This window comes from Rattus norvegicus, chromosome X (assembly GCF_036323735.1).
Source record: "Rattus norvegicus strain BN/NHsdMcwi chromosome X, GRCr8, whole genome shotgun sequence".
NCBI lineage: Eukaryota > Metazoa > Chordata > Mammalia > Rodentia > Muridae > Rattus > Rattus norvegicus.
The window spans coordinates 39,967,717-39,979,556 of record NC_086039.1 but is presented as its reverse complement, the minus strand read 5'-3'; positions in this window follow the sequence as shown (position 1 = coordinate 39,979,556).

Below are 11,840 nucleotides of genomic sequence, written 5' to 3'. Positions count from 1 at the left end.
GATTAACTGTCATGGTCACAGTCTGTACCCTAGAAATTGTTACCACCAGAAGCTCTAAAACAATCATCTAACCTTTCTAGCCCCCTCTTCAATTACTCCCAGCATTCTATACTTGTTCTGCCACCATTAACTACCAATTTTATTTTGTTCCAGTTCTTTTCTGCTCATGTCCCTTCTTTGCTTGTCATCAGTTCAGTCACGTGTGTATCAATATCATTTTAATTCCATCTACTTCCTGGAAATCACAGTCACCCCTCTTTCCTCTGTACCTTTTCAGCAGAGTCAACACCATTCCATCTAGTCTTCTTCTCACCAATCTACTCTTCAGAATCAACTAGTGTGACTTCGCTAAGAAATAAATCTAGCCAAGATGTTCCTACAATTAATAGTATCTCGGTGGCTATATTCCTCTCTGAATAAAATCTAAATTTTTCATATGATTGTAAAGTCTTTCCTAATCTGGCACCTTCTTATATTTCGAGGCTCTTTTTCAACACAACAATATTCCACATGACGCACTCCTCAATAAGCTTCCAACTATAAGCAGTGTTCCCAGGCGGATTGTTCCTTTTGCTCAGAGCATCTTATCTTTCTTTCATTTCATCTCATCACTGTATCTGCCTGGATAGCTCACATCTCTTACTTTTTTCCTCCAGAAACCATTTCTTGACCATCTCCCACATTATTTGTTATTCTTTCCACAGTGTCTAATATAGTCTCTGGCATATAGTAGAGCCTCAAAAATATATGAATGAATTGCTAAATGAAGAAAAAACTTAGTTTCTTGGTGCCTATGTTAGAAAACACTGCTTCTTGGTAATAGGATTTGCAGAAACCTCTCTTATCATTTTGGACCACTTCAAAAACTAGTATTGACAAATACAACTACAGAGATGCCATAGCATAGCAGATATTGACAGCCAACTATTTGAGCAAACTTAAAGCCTTTGGTTTAAGTACAAAGTAAGAAGTTCTGTCTAAGATTTTCTAGCTACAGAAACATGGGCACAGTTAGTTAACATTTCTCCACGGGAAAATTCTCAGCTAAGGAAAATGAAAGGTGATATATAGATAGCCCGTTCCCTTCACTTGAATAGAATAATTTTGAGTCAAGATCTATGTAGCATGCCAGAACTCCATCATAGGGTTGAGCTCTACTTTCTCACTGCAGTAACTCATTTATAAATACATGTTCTATTGGCTTCCTTCTATGCCTATATAAATTACTGAACCAATCTTTTTTGCAAGCTGTGCTTCCCACAAAGACCTTGACATAGTCCTTTGATCTATGCTACACCTTTTAGCAACCCAAGCATAGAAACAAGCTGATCACTTGAAACTGATATAGCTGCTATATCTAACAGTCTTCCTTTGTGGTTATAGACATCAGTTCTTCTTTTTTCATATTCATTAAAATGAAAATTGGATCAATGTTTTTCCTATTATCACCTTCGTGGTAATAGTCAGTAGGATAGTGAACTATACTATCTGCTGAGCATTTGAGTCTGGAGACATAGCTCGGGGGTTAAGAGTACTGGATGCTTTTCCCGATGACCTAGGTTTGATTCTTACTACCCATGTCGTGTCTTGTAGTTGTCTATAACAGTTCCAGGGAATGTGGCATCATCTTTTGGTCTCCTCAGGCACTAGACACACGTGGTACATAGACATCCACACAGGGAAAATTCCCACAGAATATGAACACCTGACTGGCACTATCTACTACAGCATCGCTATCCTTATGCACACATAAAATGCTTTTAAAAGAGTAAATAAGGGATAATAGCCATTAACTAGCAATTTCTTTTAAAAATGAAAGATCATCTACTATGTGGTAAGTCATCATCTAGATTAATTCATTATTCCATCTTCTACAACCCATTTATCCAGCTCCTTCCTCTTTCAATCAATGTCTATGCCTGTGACTCTCCACCTGAACTTCCATTTTGTCAAATGTATCCTGACTTTTCTTAGCATTCCTTGAGCCCAGGCAAGCAGAGTGATAGGAAAAAGTCCAGAGTCTGTAATTCAGAGCAATTGTTAACTCCTGGAAGCCTAGGCCAGCTCAGCTGAAGTTCTCATGAGAATTGTGGTCAAAATTCCAAGTCCAAAATGAAGCATGGGATTCATCCCTCAGAACACCAGGAACATGTAATGAAATGCGCTGGGCTTATTACTCAAGCTAGCGAGAGAAAATATGTACCCGTGGAGATCTATAGAGGCCGTAAGCTTGTCTCCAGATCTAAGTTCTTCTAGATATTTGGGGGAGAATTTGACAATACAGGATTCTACTCTAGAGTGAATGCTCTTGAGAAACAAAAGTAATTCCATGGATGGAGTACCTAATAAATCTAGAAGGGAAGAAGAATAGAACATGAGGCAAAAAAAAAAAGCTGTGATTGGTAAAGCAGGAGCAATTATCCTAGTCACTGGGAGACAAATACATTTGATCCTTCCTGTGGCACGGACAGTTGGTTTTTTTTTTTATTTTCTATATTGAAATGTGGTTTTGATTCATTATGACCCATAAGATAGACTCACCCTTGTGTACCTGATGTATTCATAGCAACACTAAGAGCTGTATGATGGAACCAGAAAAACTCCCAGAAGGCAAACATATCACATGCACATAGAATTCCTTAAGTCATACGTGTGTCTCTCTTTATAATTTTTTTCAAAAACAAAGGGACGTTCTATACATGGTGTTCTGAATTTTGAATTTTTTTATATTCCTGTATCAGTACATGTACATACCACAACCCAAGCCAGATTGCAATCTAAATATGATTTTTTGTATGAATGTACTGCAATTTTCAACTGTCTATTAAATACCCATTTATTTTATTTACAATTTAGTATCAAAGAGAATGAACTAGATAAATTGCAACAGGTAACAGCAACTTGGCCTTAAGAGCAACTTTGACACTTTACACTGCCACCAACAATGGTCTGGATGTCAATTTCCCCACCCTACCCCAAGTCCTATCGCCCACTTCTCCTCACTGCTTCTTGACCCCTTCTTGCTGCTCATGCCTAAAAGATACTGCTGTCTCAGTCTTGAAAACTGAAATTCTAGACTTGATTTTCTTAAAGTCTTCAACCCTGTTATTCAGCAAATAGCCTTTTATGCTCTTAGGAAATGGGACTCACCCAACAATTTCCACCTTAGCAACCTTATGCCTCTTTTTTTTTTCATTTATATTCTGCTTGTCAGGCTAAAATCACAAATGAGGTTGCATATTCTTCCCTGGCAAAACTGACACTTTTACTGGCTCCAGGAGGCCTAGTTTGATGGGGGTGTTTGTTTCCTGAATCATTATAATCTCCTTCTGATTACATTCTCTTACTCAAACATTCTTATCAAATCTAGCCTTTACGTGGGTAAAGAACTGATCAGAATACGTGAAGCCCCTGTTGAAAATCTTCCCTGTCCTGAGTGTCTATAGAAGAGAATCCAAGTAAGAATAATTATTGTAGACATAAATTTTTCCAACCTACTTTAATAAGGGTTCAATTTCTCTTCTAGTCTACCACTCACCAGAGGTAGTGGAGGAGAGAAATTATTAGGATATAGTCCGGGAAATGGACCTGTTTCTCTGGAGGGCAAGCTCAATCTTCTATGTCAGCAATTTAGTCCCATAGCAAACACCAAATATGAATCAACAGCTGCAGTCCAGTCATCCTACAGACACCATGCATGAACCATCAACTGTAATTCAATCCTGAAGAAACAGCAAGGCTCACCAACTGGCCTGAGATAACTGAAGTGACAAGATGTCACAGGACTCTCATGAGAAGTTCTTTGGCATGTTTCTCTCAATTCCAACAATGTTACCTAAGTCTAACCAAGACATGTGTGTTATTTAGCAAAGAATAGTGAGGCAGAGCAAACCAAACCAAAGCTTCTTCTCCCATTGTCCATGGGCTCATATTTATACTCCTTCATCATGAGTTCTTTCACACATCTGCTATAGCGAAACATCCTTTCACCTGTGTCTGCTTCAGGAAAACATTCTTTCACCTGTTTGCTTTAGCAAGACATTCTTTCATCTGTGTAACCCAGCAGAAATGAGAGGTTTCCACTTCAAATTATCCTCTCTCCTCTCTCCCCCTCTCCCCCTCTCCCCCTCTCCCCCTCTCCCCCTTTCCCCCCCCCTCTCTCTCTCTCTCTCTGTGTGTGTCTGTGTGTCTGTGTGTGTCTGTGTGTGTCTGTGTGTGTGTGTCTGTGTGTGTGTCTGTGTGTGTGTGTCTGTGTGTGTGTGTGTGTGTGTGTGTGTGTGTGTGTGTGTGTGTGTTGTCTGTCTATTCTCATGCCCTTCCCTTTTTCTGGAATGTAGTTCCTCCTGCTTCACCAGTTGAAGCTTTCCTCAGATACCAAGGCTCATTCAAACTCCCCCGCCACCCGCTCCTGAAAACTCTCCAATGTACCCAAGTAAAATTGGTGCATTCTTGGATTTTTGGGGTCCATGTACTTCTGCTTTCCATTAGGCCCGTAGCATATCACAGTAACAGTTCTCATCAGCTGTATATGTGCACCCCTACAGAGTGAAGATATGTTCCTTTTAGTTCAGAACAATCATTGTTGTGTATCACGGCACTTGACATGGGAAGACTATATAAAACTCAGTATTCAGGGGGCAGAGGCAGGTAAATATCTGTGAGTTCAAGGCCAGCCTGGTCTATATTGTGGATTCTAGGACAGCCAGGGCTAGGTAGAGAGACCCCGTCTCAAATATGAAACAAATAAATCCTTCTAAATATTCTGTAAATACATTTATTAGTGCTACCAAAAAATGAAAAGAACAGTAACATTTTCTCAATATCAAAAACCCCAATGTAATGAGTCCTATTGGATAAAACCACAAAGAAGGAATTTCTATCTTTTATGAAAAACAAAACCAGTGATTCCGTAGCTTTGAAAATATTTATAACTTGTAAAGCATCATGTTCATCTCCTGCCATCTCCATAATGATACATTATTTTGCTTCCAAATTTCATGAATAGACTATTAATTAAAATAAAAAACATATGTATTGCCAAAAATGTGTACTCTTTATATTTCTTAACCTTTTAGTCACTTGACCTACAGAATAGCCTAACCATAGATAGATAGTCGACATTATTGGGGGTGAGAGATTAATTAAACGCTGATTTTCACTTATTTAATTAAATTGGTTCTTTGACAATTTTATACATGTCTATAATGAATTCTTATTACCCCACCCCATCTTAAGACTTTTGGGTTGGTTTTGTGACCTATTTAGTTTAGCTGGATCCTCTGTGTGCTTATTACATTGAGATTATCCGATGTAAACTGGTAGTCACTAGCAGATACACAACTGAAAGCAATTACCCCACCTTCCCTGAACCAACCCTTTGAAAACAGATGAGCAGTGAGAGGTACCACACTTTAAATTCTCCCACCATCCCCATGTCAGTGCCGATGGGTTCATGTCTGTTCAGACCTAATGCAGTCAGCCTTAGTTGCTGAGAGTTTGTGATTGCAATGGCTGTGACTAGAAGAAGACATTTTACAACTTGTATCCCATTCCTCTGGATCTTATAACCTTTCCACCCTGTCTTCTGTAATGCTCCTGCATTTTAGAGTGGATGGGATAGCTGTCTTGTTTAAGCTAGAGCATGCGGCTGTCATTTACTCTCAAAATAGTGGATTTTTTGTTCTTTATTTATGTTTTAAATTTGTATCCATGTTAATTTTGGCAGAGCCAGAGACCAGACCTAGGGACTCAAACTTGTTAGGCAAGTGCTGCACTACTAAGCTCAGTTTAAATGCAAAAATTTTTTGAACGTTTCCTATTACTGAGTGAAAAATGCCCAAACTTGTGTGTGTATATGTAATGTGTATATATATATATATATATATATATATATATATACACTGACTTTATCTTAATATTATACACATATTTAATATTACATATTAATGTGTATATTGATATAATATGTTATAAATATAACACAGTCTATATTTATATTAATGTCATATATAATTTTAAGATAAAGTCAGTGCTACTATTTCTTTCCCCAAAGTGCTATTTAACCAGTTCTAGGCATCTTGGACACAATAGAAATTCCTGCTCATTAAGCATTTGCAGGCCAGGGGAGGAAGATGGCTCAGATGATCTTCCCGTGCAAGCCTGAAAAGCCTGAATTTAATCCACAGAAACTACATACAGGTGAAAGGAGAGACCAGCTATACAAAGCTATCCTTTGGCCTCCACATCTGCACTGTGACAGGCATGTGCTCATACGTGCCCATATCCTACATGCACACAATTTGTAAAAAAATGAACTGAATTTGCAAGCCATCAAAAGAGAATTACAGACTCAAGGACTGTTGTAAATGGAACACTAAGTGCATGCACTGATTCCTCTTGTGACCCTGTAGACTCTAGAGTGACTTTCATAGAAGAGCAATTACTAGAGAGAGCATGACCTACTCACTTATAACTGCTGTGCACTGCTCCACTGTATGACACCTTATAAGGCTTACATCCCAACTGTAAATTTTATCCCAAAAGTTGGAGTGGATTACAGAATTGGATTCTTAAAGGCAGTACCCAGTTTTGCCTGGGCCTTTTGTAATTTGAGACAGGCTTTGAAAGCTCTCCCCGAGACCACACTGTTCACCAAGAAATTCATAGGAAGTCATGACATAAAGCTCAAGATTTGGCGTTAGTGAGTCAAATAGGCAAAATAATAACAGAAAAAAAGGCAAAACAAGCCCACACAGAAAAAGTTACTTGAGAACTTCAGTGTCTGTTGAGATTTATTACCCAAAAATGAGCTTGTGGAAAAAAGAAGGAAGCAATCTCTTCTTGGAAATAAATTTCCAGAACTATCGTCAAAGAAAATAAATCACAAATAGAAAAACCCTCTCTGGAGAAAGTCAAGAAAACGTCTCCTAGTAACGTGATCACTTCATCAGTGACAATGCTTTACCTTCAAGGAAGCTGAGAAAAGAAACCTTATGTCCACCCAAAATTAGAGGCTAGATTTAAATGTCAATAAAAATGGTTCCATGTGACAGTGAAATACTGCTCAAAATATATTGTGTGGATTTATTACTAACAAAAGAAGATCTATGCATGGCTTCAGAAGGCTTGGTGTCGCTGTCCATGTTTAAGATGATACTCTGAAAAATATTTAATACCTGGGAATTGTCATTTGAAGTAAGAGATGTATGACAGATATTGTTGATTGCCTACATACAATGCCCACTTTATCTTCCCTACTAAAAGCTCAGTTAGATTCCTGTTTCAAGGTCCAGCTAAAAAATCAATATCTCAAATATGGGAATAAAGCAAAACAATGGTTACCCCTCCTTCTATGCCTATCAGGATCCAACCAAAAATATCTACTTACAGATTTTTTTTAACTTACACTTTTCTCTTCACTCTGTAAAGAAATTTGTAAAATGTTAATACATTGCAATAAATCTCTGTTTTGTAAAGGGTTAACCTTTAGTTCTATACTTCAAGATGATCTTAACTTATTTCCCATCTAATTTGGTACCTGCCTTTCAGCATTCTTTTTTTTTCTGGTAGCCATAGGTACCAACCTCCTTTAAACCAGCTTTACTCTTTGGCTGGCTTTCATATTAAAAATTTTCTTTGACATGTGCTCACTGTATGCTACTATGAAAGCCCTGTTTTCAACCATTTGAAAGTCCCAGGAAATAAATTCTGATTAATCTCTGACATTCGAGGCATTTTCCATATCCCTCTGCCAGTGATTATTATAGATGTGAGTCTATAGATCAGCGTTGATCAACGGAACATAAAACGTCTGCTGAAAATTCCTAGGGAAAAATCATTTTCTCTGAAACGGAATGAAGTGAAAACCTCTTTCACGACTATATCCCATGGTTTGTTTAATTGTTCGTTTGTTAGAATGGTGATGTGTAAAGCCAAGGACCTCACTTGGAAGCCATAAGAAGATATGTTGCTGACTGCACCAGGGAAGACATAGCTTTAAGGAAGACATCATCTAAGTTCACAACATCACAGAGCTACGTCACTGAACTGAGATACCTACGTCTGAGCTTTGGGCTAAGTAAACAGTTTGAATTGCATGATATTAGATACTCTTAGCCAAATTTTCTGTTACTTGCAGCCGAAAAGTATTCCTTTAAAAAGCAACCAAAAAACCAAGTGAAGTGCAAAGGTAAGGCAAACCTTTCATATCTTGGAATTTGTCTCCAAGGATTTAACCAAATATGGCTTGAAAGTACTTGGAAATTATTGCATCTTTAATGAGTATCTATGAACACCTTTTGTGTCATTTTTCTATATATAACATATAGACCATTGTTGTGTTAATAAGTTCCATAGAGATGATTTAAGCATGCAGAAAGCTGTGCATAGCCAACACACAAAAAGTATTCCATTTATGTAAAGTGCTCAAATTTCCACAAATTTCAGAATTTTTACAAGGCCCTGGAAAAAATATTCTGAAGTTACTGAGGGAGAACTTCATATTATTTGAGTTTTAGGTTGTTGCAATAAATGCATCTTTTAAAATCTACATTTTTATAGCTTTATTGTGTTCTTCCAAGGTCCAGTGAAAACATGAAGGCATATCTGAATGTACCAGTGTGTGCCCCTAGGATAGAGACTGGCAGGCATAGGGGTACAATGAGAAGAATGGGTCTATCCCTAGCAAATGCCCATGGCTTATTTCAAGAAAGATAGTCCTGGACCAGTTCCTGAATTCTGAACATTTACTTGGCTGGCTAGCTTTCCATCCCCAGACTTCTAACTGTTGATGGCTGCTCTTTCTGTCTCACATGGCAGCCTCAGAAGCCCTCGTTTGTATTAGTGCTGTTTCAACAGAAGTGACTCCGCTGAGCACTTTATGAATGCTGCCATCCCATTACTTTTGTTAGTTCAGAGTTCGCAGATGTAAATTATATTGCACTCTCTGTAATAAACTTAATTACAGAAGCTTCTGATGACTGTGATTTACTTCTCAAGACTGACAGAATTCTTTGAAATTCCCAGCAATGGACATACATTCTGATTAAACAATGAAACTACTCTATATTTTGGGGAGTCGTGAACCTGAAAGTTTCAAATAATTCTGAGCCATGCCTCAGTGAAATATATTCAGAAGTGGAAAAGGCCTTTGGGAAACCATTCAGTTCTGCTGTTACTCACAGGCGAAGAAACTGAAGTCTAGGGGGATTTTTGTCACTGATCATTTAAATATGTAAATTCTTCCAGTGTTTGTTTGGTTTTATTAACTAGTGAAAAAAGGAAGAAATTTTAGGAGCTGGGATGATGGGTTTGTGGTTAGGACCACTTGATGCTCTTGGAAAGGACCAGAGTTCAATTCCCAGCCCCCATATGGTGGTTCACAACTGCCTGTAACTTCACTTCCAGGGAATCCAAGGCCATCTCCTAGCCTCTGTGGGCACTACCTGCATGTGGTACACAAATATACTTGCAAGTAAAACACTCATGCATATAAAATAAATATTTTAAAGCATCTTTAAGGGATATTTAGGGACAGTTTTAATGATGAGAATACAGGCTGAGGCAAGAGAAATGCCACAGGTTTAGACCTAGCTGGCTTCAATTCACAGTGAGTTCCAGGCCAGCCTGGGTTACCTAAAAAGATCCTGTCTCAACCCTCAACCCTGAATAGCTTACCTCCTGTTTTATAAAAAAGCAAAATTGAGGATACCTCTAGAGATTTAACTCTCACTAAAACCTTTATTTACTCTATGAACGTTTCCAAAGACATTTAGGATAAATCTGAATTGCTCTAGTAGGAACCAAGAAAGCAGTCTGGGAACTGCAATCGTGACACTAATCTAAATATTTCATACATGCAGATATGGATACTTAATCTGACTGACACTGGCCTTTATTTAAGTCCTGCTAAGAAAGCATTATTAATAAATGGTCCAGAGATGGAGATGGCTTAGTGGTTAAGAGCACTTGTTGCTCTTTCAGAAAGCTCAAGTCTCGTTTCTAGCAGCTACATGGTGGCTCATAACCATCAGTTAACTCCAGTTTTAGGAAATAGGAAATCCTTTGCTTTCTTCTGACTTCCTTGAGCATCAGGAATGCATGTAGTGCACATGCATGCATGTAGGCAAATCACCCACACAGGTAAACTAAAATATTCTTTTAAAATGAAAGATATGCATTGGTAAAATGTGATCTGCCATGCCATCTGCCAATGGCTAATGGATCAGTCTTATTTTCCTGGTAGCACCAAGCTCAGTAACAGAAATAAGATGACGAACAACTCTCATTCTCAGCCTTACATTGTTTACTTAGTAGCTAAGGTTCAGCTACTCACCTTCACACCCAGTTAACCCCACCATTGTAAATATGCCCTTTCCTTGGCACAGGATGGTTGCTATTATGAACATATAGGAGTAATATATCTTTTTAATGGTCTTATTTTATGCCATGAGAAATAAGCTGTCACTATAGAATATTAAAGTCATGGGCTGGATAAATGGCTCGGCAGTTAAGAACACTTTCTGCTCTTCCAGGGCACTGGGGTTCAATACTCAGCATCAACATAGTAGCTCATAATTATCTGAAATTCCAGGTCCAGGGCATCAAATGCTCCGTCTTCTGTCCTCCAAGGACACTGCATGCATGTGCTATACAGGCATACATGCAGACAAAATACCCATACACACACACACACACACACACACACAGAGAGAGAGAGAGAGAGAGAGAGAGAGAGAGAGAGAGAGAGAGAGAGAATGTGACACATTTAAGGACTATAAACTAAAGTAGTGCCCTTATGCTGACTTAAGGTTTGGACAGATTAAATTTAATATATGCATATATATACATATATACATACTTTGTGGAACATCCTATTTAATCCCATTAGAGTAGTATACCATAAATTACCAACACTTGTTTATATTAAAACAGACTATTTTAAAGCTAAGAAAAACATAATTACCTATAAATGGGAAAATAAAGAACATTAGAAGCCAGCTAGGTGCTGTTTACAGTGAGGACCCTGGATCAATAGCACTAGCATCACCTGGGAGCTTGTTGTCAAGCCTATTCCAGGAATGTTAAGTCAATACTGTTTAACATAATCCTTCAGATGATGCATCTGAAATTTTGAGGAATTCCAGTCAGGTCTGCCTCCTTATACATAAAATTATTGAAATTCAGCAAGAATAAATGATTTTTTCACCTCTTAGACTTATTTTTTTTAAATAAATCTCAGAAAGAGGGCTGACAAGATGGCTCACAAGTGAGGGGTCCTAATTACCCAGGCTAGTGACTTCAGTTAAAACCTCTGAATACCCTCTGTCTTAGTCATGGTTTGTATTCCTGCACAAAACATCATGATCAAGAAACAAGTTGGGGAGGAAAGGGTTTATTCAGCTTACACTTCCACATTGCTGTTCATCACCAAAGGAAGTCAGGATAGAAACTCTCACAGAGTAGGAACCTGGAGGCAGAAGTGGATACAGAAGCCAGGAAGGAATGCTGCTTACTGGCTTGCTTCTCCTGGTTTGCTCATTTTGTTTTCTTATAGAACCCAGGACCACTAGCCCTGGGATGGCACCACCCACAATGGACTGGGTCACCCCCACTTGTTCACTAATTGAGAAAAACCTTACAGCTGGATCTCATGGAAGCATTTCCTCAAGGGAGGCACCTTCTCTTGGTGATAACTCCAGCTTGTGTGAAATTGACACACAATCCCAGCCAGTACAACCCCATAGTGGAAGGAAAGGACCAACTCAAGAAATTTTTTCTCAGACTTTCACATACATGTTCCATGTGTAGATACACATAGGCACAAGACATAAATAAAATAT